This window comes from Austrofundulus limnaeus, unplaced genomic scaffold, assembly GCF_001266775.1.
Source record: "Austrofundulus limnaeus strain Quisiro unplaced genomic scaffold, Austrofundulus_limnaeus-1.0 Scaffold114, whole genome shotgun sequence".
NCBI classification, from domain to species: Eukaryota; Metazoa; Chordata; class Actinopteri; order Cyprinodontiformes; family Rivulidae; genus Austrofundulus; species Austrofundulus limnaeus.
The window spans coordinates 846885-859189 of NW_013952516.1; the positions used below are offsets into that span (position 1 = coordinate 846885).

Genomic DNA, 12305 nt, shown 5'->3' on the forward strand with positions numbered 1-12305 from the left:
ACTTAGCAGATGTCTATCAGTGGCAGGAAATTATCTCAGAAACCAAACTCCTGTGACCCATCACCCAGCTGCCCTGAAAACAGCCCGTCTTGTCGAGGTCAATCTCTGTGAAGGTGTGTGTGTGTGTGTGTGTGTGTGTGTGTGTGTGTGTTGAGCTACACATGTTTCAGGGCAAAGAAAGGCGATGGCAGCTGATACTTAGCGATGGCTATTAAACCTCAGAAGCTTTTTGGTAGCAACTGTAATGTTCCTTTAGTGTAAAACTAGTGAAGGAATAAAATGTATCAGAGACACTTTGATCAGTTATTGTTAATTACTTTATTATTGTAAATCCCAGATTTAGATCCCCAGTTTCAAATGGACAATGGCACATCTGTACAGCTGCGCCTGATAAAATAACTTCAACRTTTYAATGTGAAAATKAAGTTTTCTTGTTTAAAAATCTCAGTTTTTATTTAAATGTGCTCATTAGAGACAATCTGCTYTAAAAATCAGTCATGATTAATTCAGTTATATGTGGTAGGACTTAAAGGATGAGGGCACCTGCACTCTCTGCCGCCACCCCACCTCAAAATAAGAGTCTTTAAACATATTACATCTCCTAACACAACCAATGACTCTTTTCTTTATTCCCAGAAGCAGTGTGGTTTACGCTCAGCGCACTGTTGCTATATATTCCAATTATTGTTCAAAGGGAACAAACTTGCAGGCTACTATAACAACAAGGAAAGGCATTGGATTATACCACATTGTGGCAGACACAAGCTTAGTTAGAAAAAAAGCAGACTGTTTTTGACCACAGGAGCAGAGTCTATGAGGCATTAACTGCTGAGCAGACATTAAAACAAATCTAACTTTTATGTTTTATTGATTCTGAAGTAATCTTGTGCAACACATTGGCTTGTGTTTGTACAACTTACATGTATGATAAACATATTTCACATAACGTATTGACAAAGAAGTCGTGCTTTTTTCACTGTCCATCAAAGTTAGAGAGAATAAATATTCACAACATGAGGTCAATCGACTGAACTGTTTTCTGTTGAGGCTTTAGGCCAGAATTTGGAGGATGTTAGGTGTGTTTTTTGTGTGTGCTCATAAGGATGGAAGCTTTCAGAAGTGTAATACTGGAAAGATGTAACTTTTGTTTGCTTCAACCAAGACTTTACAAAAGTAACAAGAAGTTAGTTGTATGAACAATAGCCAAATCTAACTCAAAGGTCAAGTCTTAACTCACCCCTCCTCCCAGCTTTTAGCCCAACTCTTACTTTTTGTGTGTTCATGCCAAGGAGTGAGGTTRTCCCAATTCTAAGATTTAGGGAAGGGCAATTTATTTGACCCTTTGAAATGGAGATTATTCAGGGGCACATTTCAAACAAAYGGTCAAGTTTTGCATAAAACTTCCCAAATTATACATACTTTCAAAAATCTCACAAGMATTGTAATTTTACATTTGGTATATTGTCATAATTCAGTTTTCTCTGTCATAAAAATTAGGGATGCACGATTTATCGGCACTAATATCGGTATCGGCCGATATTGGTCATTTTTCAAAATAACGTATTGGTCCGATGTTCAAAACTGGGCCAATATTAACAAGCAATATTGATTTCTTACATTTTAGCTTTGTGTTTCTGTTTTGGGAGGGGAGATGTTTGGTTGAGCGGCATCTGTTTGATCACAATAGTGATATTGATGCTGTGTAACCAGGAATAACTGAAGCAGGGAGCCATGTCAGAGGTCTTGTTGTTTATTTACGGTAACAAAAAAAAGACCCAAGTGTGTTTGTGCGTATTTGTATAATATAATTTGTGTGTTTGTGTTTTATTGGTAAATATCGGTTATCGGCCAGAACAACAATAATTATATCAAATATCGATATCGGCGGAAATTTTCATATCGGTGCATCCCTAATAAAAATCATTACAGTGTCAAGTTTGGTGTATTCTGATGTATTAAACTTGATATAACTAATATTTGGTAATAAATAACATTTAAATAACAAAGCCTGCTTGATAACCTGTTACACGGCATATGAGAATATTGAYATTCCATCAGTTTACCTAAAAGAAATTATCAATGATGTGATGGTTTCTTTGAAGGGATGGACCTTTTTCACTATTTGTGACTATGAATTAAGCGYCATGAGGTATGTATAGAGTTAAGACTTAAGACTCATCCATTATCAATGTTCTTGTCTCCACATAGCATTGTTATCATGACAGACTTCAACTTGTAAATTATAAAATGTCTTTAAATGATAATCACTGGTTAGGCCTTTATAGATAGTCTCAGTTCCGTGAAGCTCCCCGTCCAAGTATTAGAGCCTGGCTGACAGGCTCCACAATGTGTGGGGGCGGAGCTTCATCCGRGCTGAATGGCGACCCTGCCGTCTCACTATGGGACGCCTCATGCAGTGCTTTTAACAAGCTGCTGTGTCTCCCCTCTTAATAAGCCCAAACAAGTTAATCCAATCGACACACTCAAACCCTTTCTTTTTCTTTAACAAGGCACTGCCTCTAACCCGTTAATCCCTGGCTCCCCCCTCTCTGTCACCATACCGTCACATGAATGGAGGAAGAGTGAAAGCCTCCATTAAGGAAGGACGGGGCAGTGAAGCCCCCTTTTCGGCTCAGCACTTTCCACACCCTGGCGCTAAATAATTTGCACTCATACTGTAAATTCAAAACACCCACACACTAATGCTCACATGTGCCTGGTATAAAACTGCTCTATTTGGACGGGGCGCACAATGAGAGGGGTTATGTTCGCCGACCTCGATCCACATGCACGAAATGACAAAAAAAATACAACCCACACACAAACTAAAACTCTGAGGGGACATTTGCCAACAAGCACGCACTCTGGGACATAAAAAAAGGCATTGTTAACAAACCCTCCCAGCTCCACAAACAAGAGCCACTGATTCCCTAACAATACAAGCCCCTGGATGCACTCACCCACCAGCGCCGCGCAACCTCACACCAGCACAATAAATAACCTGCACAACAAAAGGCCATTGTGTGTAAAAAGCCTACAGTTTGGCCATTACTGCCATGATATACAGTGTTGGAAAGACATATTGGCAGCTGACTATTATACATGCAATTTACAGTAGCATGTCACTGTTATGAGGGAGCTTCTGCAGCCCAGAACGCAGAGCGGTCGTATTTATAATATGTTTCAGAGCAGATGAGGAGCTTCTTGGCAAAAACACTCATCTGCTAGCTTTCCGCATTCAAGTCAGCTTCAATAGCTTCACCCATGGGATGAAGGGTGAGGAATGTCTGGCAGTCCAATAGCAGTGCGTCGTCTGTCATCTCTAATCAAAACACGCCTGTCTACACTGATGTCAACCCTGTAATAGAAATGAGCACTAATTGACTTCACAGCCAACTCTTGCAAATAAATGCTTTACTAGGTTTGGCTATTCCTCTCAAAAATAACAAAGCAATGAGCCGTTAAAGCTAGACACTTTTTTTATAGGAAGTTAAAGGTCTAAAATCTATTAAGCTTAGAGTAACACAGCTGTAGGTTTGCATTTAAACCAGATGTTRTTCAAGTGTAATAATGAGCAGGGTAAGCCCTGAACGTAAAATTTTCCTGGTTCTCCACCTGAGCTGCAAATGTGGAGGCAAAGCTTTCGAGTGAATCAGAGTTGATCTGTCAGCGACTTTACAACCTGAAGAGAGCTCCATTAATTCCAGCAGAAATGACAGACACCAGCCTGCATGCGGGACAGGACTGGGTCGTTTGCTGGGTTTAGTGTCAGTTCTGATGAGAGAAGCTGGATCACCCCCACGATGCATCTTACTCTTTCCACCTGCCCCCTGCACCCACGATTCTTAACAAGCTCGGCTACGCTCCCACTCAAGCTGGAGAGAAACACAATGCATCATCTCCTGCAGCTGATGATCTCTGACTCACAGAGATGGAATCATATAGAGATCAGCTACTAAATCTATCACATTCTGTAGATTGTAGATCATAGTTATAGTGTTAGGAAGCAATGAGTTGTCAATTCTCTAAAGTAAAACCTGCAGCTCTCAGTGGAAATTAAAGTTTTAGAGATATATCAATTTTTATAAACCTCTCTTTTCAAAACCACCTTGTTGCTGAAAAGTACAGCAGGTACAGTAAGCTGAAGGTGTACAGAATGTTATACATCCATCAGCCATATGTGACACATATTTCCATTTACAGAAGTCAGAGCACTGAGCTGAGAATGGCTTCACATCCAGTTTAATCATTTTCTGGGTCCAAGTTGACAAACTGTACTTGGATTATGATTGTTGTGCTCAGTGACCAGGATTATTATTATTAGCAATACAAGATTATATGTATATTTTTTTAAACCATGCAACACGTTGTGCGACWGAAGCACAGCATTTATGCAGCTGATTTAATGAGATGCTGTCAGAAGTGCAAATAAACAGTTAATTACTGCAGCTATCACCATGTTTTATACAAGGCAGCTATAATGCGTTTTCTGTCAGTGCTGGTGAAATTCTAACATAGAGAAGCATTTTGAGGCATTTCAAAATTCCATACTTTTAGTAAAAACTAAAACTCATGCCTTTAAAGGATCGACAGCTTACAATTTCTAAAAATTGCTAATTGCTCAAAACCAAACAAAAAGTAATTGTTCAACATATTTAAAAATCCCAATACCCATCAGCATTTTTTGCTTTTTTAAAGATTTATTTATTTAACAGCAGCCCTCAGCCTTTAATTTGAGGTAATGATTGTGTCGTCTACAAAGACAGCGAGACCGTTCACACCTTTAATTACCAGCATGGTACAAACAGGGGGCTCACATGACTGTGTCTGAGTTCCYGGCTGTGAAGGACACTGATCAACAAGAGCATATCTTCAACCTGTTGCATTCTTCTCTTCTTGTTTAGTTTTTCCAGGACAGCTGYATCAGCTGTGATCTAACAGCCAACTTGACAAAAGTGGCGACCGTAATAAACAGTTGATTATTAAAACGCAGATGAACACAGCACGGTGGCGCAGTGGTTAACTGTCAGTGGGAAGGTCTCAGGTTTGCCTCCTAGTCTGGGCTCTTTCTGGGTGGAATTTAGATGTTCTGTCTGTGAATGTGTGAATTTTCTCTGGTTTCCTTCAACAGGATAAAAACATGCATGTTAGGTTAATTGTCCCTAAGTGCACAAGTGGGGGGTGTGAATGTCTCGTTTGGCCTTGTGATGGATTTGTGTTGTACCTGTCCATGTTAGTGATGGGCACCAGCTCCTCCATGACCCGGAACAAAGAAGTGGGTAAAGAGGATGGATGGATGGATGGATGGATGGATGGATGGATGGATGGATGGATGGATGGATGGATGGATGGATGGATGGATGNATGGATGGATGGATGGATGGATGGATGGATGGATGGATGGATGGATGGATGGATGGATGGATGGATGGATGGATGAATGGATGGATGGATGGATATTAAACACATCAGAACCTCAGAACTCCACACGTTTTAACAACAAAGCCATTTTTTCCCTTATCCTTTGATTCCGACTCATCCTCCAGTTGGAGGACATCAAACATAAATCACAAACCCTCCACACTAACTTCACCCAGATGTGAGAAACAAGCTGCGCTTTCTGTTTTTCCAGGCCGAGATTGATATTTTTCTCTGTAAACCCTATCRCACACCATTTGTAAAGCATTGTTGATGTTGCAAAATTTGTTATCCCAACGTGACAAATTCCTTTATTGTCCCAGACAGATCCATTCACGGCTTAAACACAGCAACAATAAAACAACGGTTCTTTCCCCCCCCTCTCTCCACCCGTTCTATACTGCCTGGCTTGAATATTCAAAACGTGTTCATTGTCTTTGTGTGTGTGTGTTTTGTTCGTTGTTTGTTGGGCTGTCATTTCTCAGTTTGGCTCCTGAACTTCAAAGAAAAGGCTTATGTCAGTTTTTGATGAAATAGAAAAAGCTTATAAAGTAAAAAAGAAAAGAAAAACTGAAAAGARAAGAAGAAAAAGAAAACCTTTCTGTGCCCAATGTTCCTTCCTTGAAATGTGTGTTTATTGATGGGTGTTCAATAAATCAATGGAATATAATTAAATTCAAACCATGCTGTGCTTTTTTTGTTGTTGCTGTGGTTGACCTGCTCAAGGCTGAGCTCAAACAGCATCCTGCGGATGGCCTGAGATGGTCCAAATGACAACTGTGCTGTCTTTCATTGGAGGATGTCACCGAGCCAATATTCAGTCATGCATAGCATTAGTGTTTGGGAGACCCACAAGGCAATCAAATAGTGCACTGCTAAGATGCTGACACTGATCTCATTTGATATAACTCAAGTCTGATAAAGCCATTTTTGATCCACTATTAGAGGCTAAAAAACAGAACGGACACCAATGCCCACAGCTAAGTCAGTTGAGGAAGGTAACAGATATATTTTTCTCKACACATTTTCTCTTTTCTGTCGTTCTTGTCAGCAAGACTCAGCGGTCTGTCCCTTCACTCCAGCTGTTGTCGTCGTCCCCCCCTCCCCACTCTAGAAGCTGGCCCTGGCCACGCAAGCATAGGGAATCCAGTTGGACAGAGTGGGAGGTGAGCCTGCGGTTGGTAATCACCTGCTGGCTGGTAGGCGCAGATGGCACAAATATAAGCAAATGTTTATGCAGCGCTGATCCAAGGAGTCTTTCTGACAGGATGACAGACAAATGCAGGAACCTGAGAAACCCACAGCAGGCTGAGGAATTACCGCATGCAGATTTGCCGCTGAAAACTGTCAACTTGGCAGATAGGGAGCTACCTGTAGTGCAAACGAAGAGTTAAAACACTCATCTCTGTGCTGTTTTAACAGGGAAAGTGTAGACGTCAGGGCTCGAGGGATTGTCAGAATGGGTTGTAATGATATAAATGCTAAAAGCGAGGGGGGGATAAAGGCTATCGGCGAACTTGACCAGTGCACAAAAAGAATTAAGAAGTGAGGTCATCGACGAGATCAGAGCACGTTATCTCCTCCCTCTTTAAGGATTTTTGATACCTTTAATTGCTTTTGTGACCAAAGACCTGCTTTCTTCTCCAGGTTTTAAAGCWGCTATATTCACTCCTAAAGATGCATTTCTGACACACCAGAGGCAGATCATTTAACAACGGCTGCATGAAACTATCGCTAAAGTCAGGCGTGAAGTCTATTAGCTTTTCTGTCTCAGATGAAAGAGTTTGGTTTCAGACGTCTAATTTGTTGATRCTTGCAGAGATTTGTTACGGTAGTCAGGGTCTCTCATCTTGAAGAYGCTTCAGCTTCTTCTGTTACATGTGTGCTATTACTCGGTGCTGTGGTTTGTCCTTCACAAGAGAYGGGTAACACTTGCCAAGACCTAGTAATTAGTGCAGATGGGGACTGTAATACTCTCTTCCCCTCCCTGCAGAAATGCCAAGGGAGGCAATCTATAAATTCCTGCATATTAATGAAATTCAAACCCACTCCAGACACCTTGCTGGAGGCAGGTGATAAAAAGGTGAAAGGCAGGCTACCTGGCACGCCGCTGCTGATATGTCGGCGACGTCGCGTCTCACCTCAGCAAATTTCTGACCCCCTCCACCCACCCCACAGTTACACAACAAAATAACTTCATAATCTGACTCTTTTCTTAGAAAATGCTCTCCAAATCCCGACCTTAGGCCTTACAGCTGCCTGACTATCAATAATTAAATGGTAATCTAAAAACCCATTTTAGTTGGGTCATCTTTCTGAGCCATTGTCCCAGCCTCTCCTCCTCCTCCTCATCCTCGGTCTATTTTTTCCTCTTTCCGTAAGATCTAGTTAGAGATTCCATTAGCATGAGAAAGCAGGCTGGTAATTGTCTTCACCCTACAGAGTGATCCCTGGATAGAGGATTAGGCAGAGCGAAAGCCCTATTTCAACTCGGAGCACAGATGCTKCTTACAGCCACCCCATCCAGATTAGATTAGACTGCAAAGGGATGAGACCAACTGGGAACTTTGAGCTACATTAATGTGTAGACAAGAGGTTCAAATCAAAACTTTTATTTTCCTCGGCACCAGCTGTGACCACCTTGYTTTCCGCTCTTTGGGGGCAGGAAGGAATATTCTTTTTAATCTACTAATGTGCTTTTCTGTTGAAAATACAGATTGAAGGGAAGGCAGCTTATAGTTTCTCCCTTTCTGGAATACACAGGGTATTTAGAACTGAATCTCCCTAAATCATCCCCCCGGGCCACCCTGTCCGTCACTAATCTGCCCGCCACCGCCCACTCATAAGGAGGTGTCACATTTCTGGCACTCCTCCATGGGATAAGCACTTCAAACAGCAGAGCTTCTCCACTTGACCTTTCCATGGAGATGATCGATTAAGCTCTTTGGATTTATTCCATAAACAGGCAACCATTACATCAAAAAATAAATAAATAAAAAAGGCAGCGAATTTACCTCTGAGGCAGAACTTGAAATCCATATAAGCTTCACGAGGATTCCAATTCTTTATTGGCTTTTTAAATCCACTTTTTGCACCACATTAATAACCACAGGGCCTTTTTTATTTTTTATTTTTTTTGAGTCAGKTATGGTGTCTGAATCGCAGCACGTCTCCCTACCTGTAATAATAACTGAAGCAAATCGCACAACAAAGTGAAATTCAGCAATCTGTACTCCATGAAAGCAGTGATGCAGAAAAAAAAAACCCAGTTGAGCTCTGGAAAAGTTAAACAGTAACAATATTATGGCTCTGATATATTTTTTAAAAAAGTGCACACATATTGTGGAAATGTAGAGCTGTTCAGGAATCTGAAGCGAGGAGCAGTGAGGCCAGTAAAAAGTCTCGCAGTCTAAGCCATTAAGTTACAACACTGCAGGCTTCCTGTTTTCATGCTTGAACACCTTCTACATGCGCTCAGTGAGGACACGAAACAATCTCAAGTGAAACAACAGGGAAGGGAAACCCAGAACAACAGCGAGCATTTCAGTGACAGAGTGCTTTAAACCACAACAAATCCCGTCACTTCAAATCTGATTTGTGAAAGTTATAAGAAGAATCTAGGTTTTATTTTACCAGTAAGAAGGAAAGATCTCTTTATCTCTCTCTCTCTCTCTTTTCTCTGAGGGGCATCCTGTTTGTAATCACAGTGGCCAGTGAGCTGTGCTCCGAGGGGCTCCTGCTCTATGGTAATCATATCCCATTTGAATAATGAGGCAATACCGCAACTCCTGCTGCCCATTCCCCCTACATCCTTCACTGGAGTCTTTGATAGACACTAATTCTAGCTCCATCTATAAAGCTCCTCTCATGCATTTTTAATAGAATCTATTACTTTAGGATTAAATTATAAAAGACTGTCCTCCTTAAATTTTTAATAGTTTGCATAATTGGTATCAGGGCCTGAATGCGCACCATAAAAACCCCGTTTGTACAGGACTGAGCTGCAGAACGGGTCACACAAAACCACACGTGGCAATATGACACTGTCACACTCAAGCACACATCTGTTCGTGCGCCTGCACACACACACACAAGCACGCAGGGGTCCTAACGGCTTTGAACGAAGGGGACAATAAGGTCAGAGAGAGTTGATTTTGGCTGCTGAAGCCCTGAAGGAGCCGGAGACACAAAGAGTCACCTAATGGAAACAGGAGACGTGAACCAGGTGTCAGCAGAAACCTGCTGCCGTCGATGTCAACCGCAAGCCAGAAACACTCACCAGGGCAAACAGCAAAAACTACTTAGCTGATTTACAGCCTCCCTTTGTCCCAGCAGTCTCTCATAAGTGTGTTCAGTCTGCTTGGCTGGAAATGCGTTTCCCCCTCTTTCTGTTCCCTGTTCCAAGCAGATCAYCCACGAGTTAAATGTCATCGCTCACTCTCTGCAGCTCCAGCTCAGCTCTTTCCAATAACAGACCGAGCATACAGGGGAGCAAATGTGTCTGAGGCATCTCCTCTAAACTGGAGGCCCCTTAGAAATCTGTGCACGTCACCATCCCCCAAATTAGCACCACAGGGACACCTTCCTCACCGCCCCCGCCTGCTGGCGGCAGCTCTTTGGCATATCTGTACCGGGGAAATATTTCACACTGTATGAATTATTAAGCGTGGGGCCAGTGCTAAGCAGTGTGGAGATAGACCAGTTATTCACAGCTCTATTGGGACGGATGCGTCGGAAACCCGGGCCGCTCGCCTATCAGATCGTTTGTCATGAGCGATAGACAATTTACAATGAGAGAATTTTTCAATTTATTCATTCTGCTGTCACTGCAGTTTTCTGGCACTGCTCATTCCACTCAACAGCCCCTCCTCCTTCAGCGCTGTCTCATCTGCTGAGGGGGGCTCTGTGTCCGAACCTGCTCCTCTGTCTAGGCTCACTTTGTGTTTTCTCCCTCTGAGGGAAAAGGTGAAGATGAAACAGATGATTCTGCATTAATCATCCCAATGATCAGGACAACTTGTGATGTCTGACGTCATTTAAAGAGTTATCTACAACAGGTGAGATGTTTATGCTCATAACCTTTCCACAGAACCTCACGTCAAAGTATCTAAACTATCACCCTAAAGCTCCTGTAATGAACCTTTGGCTACGATTCTGTGATAAATGAAAAGACAGGAAACAAGAGATGAAAGAGATGGCTGTTCATGTCAGAACTAAGCTTCTGGCAAGATTAAACCCTTTCATTAAGGTCTTAGATATTTAGACATGATGAATTTGTACCACCCTCTGTAATTAAACTGTAATAAAAGTGCATTTTCTAAAACCAAATCATGCTATATGGCGTTATTAGCTGATCAATTTTTTTGAGGATGTAGAAAAACAACTCAAAAGGGCATGATCCTGCTTTTTTCCAGTTACAGAAAAATGCCAAAAATCAACTCCTACGCACACAGATGGAGGGCCTCAGAACAAACGCTTGGCATACTGCAATTTCAACAATAATTACCAAAGGTGAACCAGCTGTCAAAACAGCTGCATGTTTCGCTTTTGTTCACTGACATTTTCTGCTAAAGAGGACAAACCACGGACCAGAACCAGGAGTTAAAAGCAGCGCTCTGACACTTCTTCACCACACAGAAACTCACAAGAGGAAGAAAGACATGAATTTTCAACAGCTGTTTCCACGAACCATGCGATAAGAATAACAGAAACGAGAAAATGACGTTGGTTATTTTGTAGGTCTGAATGGGAGCAGTTTGACCTGCAACACGGCTCAGAGTGTTTCTGTATTTGTGTTGTCCTTTGAACCCGTTACAGACGGACTGCACTGAATGGGTCCTGATGTGAAAGGCAGCGATGTTAGATAAATGTCCTCGCAGGCAAGGCCTCTGCCCTCATCCTGATGATGCATTCTTATACTCAAATACCCCCCCACACACACACACACACACACACACTCACATTTGCAAACATAGACACGCAGTGCCAACAATTCCAGCGAGGGCAGCGTTTGTTTGGGGACAAGGTGACCCTGTTGCCTGGGGGCCTGTGAACAAGCACAATAGAAGCCTCTCATCCTGCACACACCCAGCCGGCTGTGTTGGGCTGCTGATGGGTGGAGGAGGGTGGGGTGTGTGTGTGTGTGTGTGTGTGTGTGTGAAGCATCACAACACCCTTCTATTGCGGGTTTTAAAGCCCTATTCAGGAAGCCCCCTGAGATAACTCCTTTTTACTCCCTGCACAGACGGAGCAAAATCCCGGCTTGTGAGCCAGAGTCACGCAGTCAACAGATGGAGCAGCTATTGAGTGAAGGATCGCGCCGGCAGAGGCGGCTCCCCGTCCATCCCTCCTGGAAACAATGGGGCAGCAGGTCAAGAGTGCTGTCTCCAAGAGGGAGGGGTCAAATAGGACTGTGGTGGGGGTGGTGGTGGCATGCTTTGACACTGTCGAGCTATGCGAGCTCTTTGAAAGCAGAGGAAACTAAGCGACTCTTTTCTGGATGTTCGGTGCAGAAGGGGAGGAGGAGGAGGAAGCTTGTGGCTGCGTGCGAGGCATTAAAGCGGCTTGTGCAGGGGTTCGTTTGGGGTGTGTGGGGAGGGACGGGGAGAGGGGGGGTGAATCTGGGACAGCAATGTTTGTGTTTAACCTGCAAACAAGCAAAAAAGCAACCCATGTGCACCACGCATTTGAACATTGGGGGAGAAAGCAGTCGCACTTCAAGTGCCAACTGTTACACTGACTTTCAACACAAAAAGTTCCACATTAAACACAGGAAACTTTATTATAGACAAAATAAAACTACCCAAACAGACTGCACAGACAAAGAAAGAAAGAAAGAAAGAAAGAAAGAAAGAAAGAAAGAAAGAAAGAAAGAAAGAAAGAAAGAA

The 12305-nt window shown here is 42.7% G+C and overlaps 1 protein-coding gene across 1 annotated transcript in view; it reads right to left on the reverse strand.

Annotated features, from left to right (window-relative positions):
* The window catches only part of fam222aa (family with sequence similarity 222 member Aa), a 34616-nt gene extending 24897 nt beyond the window's left edge, over positions 1 to 9719 (reverse strand). The window contains exon 1 of the mRNA XM_014014387.1: positions 9698 to 9719. The gene's annotated coding sequence lies outside the window, so the exon portion shown is untranslated. The remainder of the gene's footprint in view (positions 1 to 9697) is intronic.
* Between the last annotated feature and the right edge of the window lie 2586 nt (positions 9720 to 12305).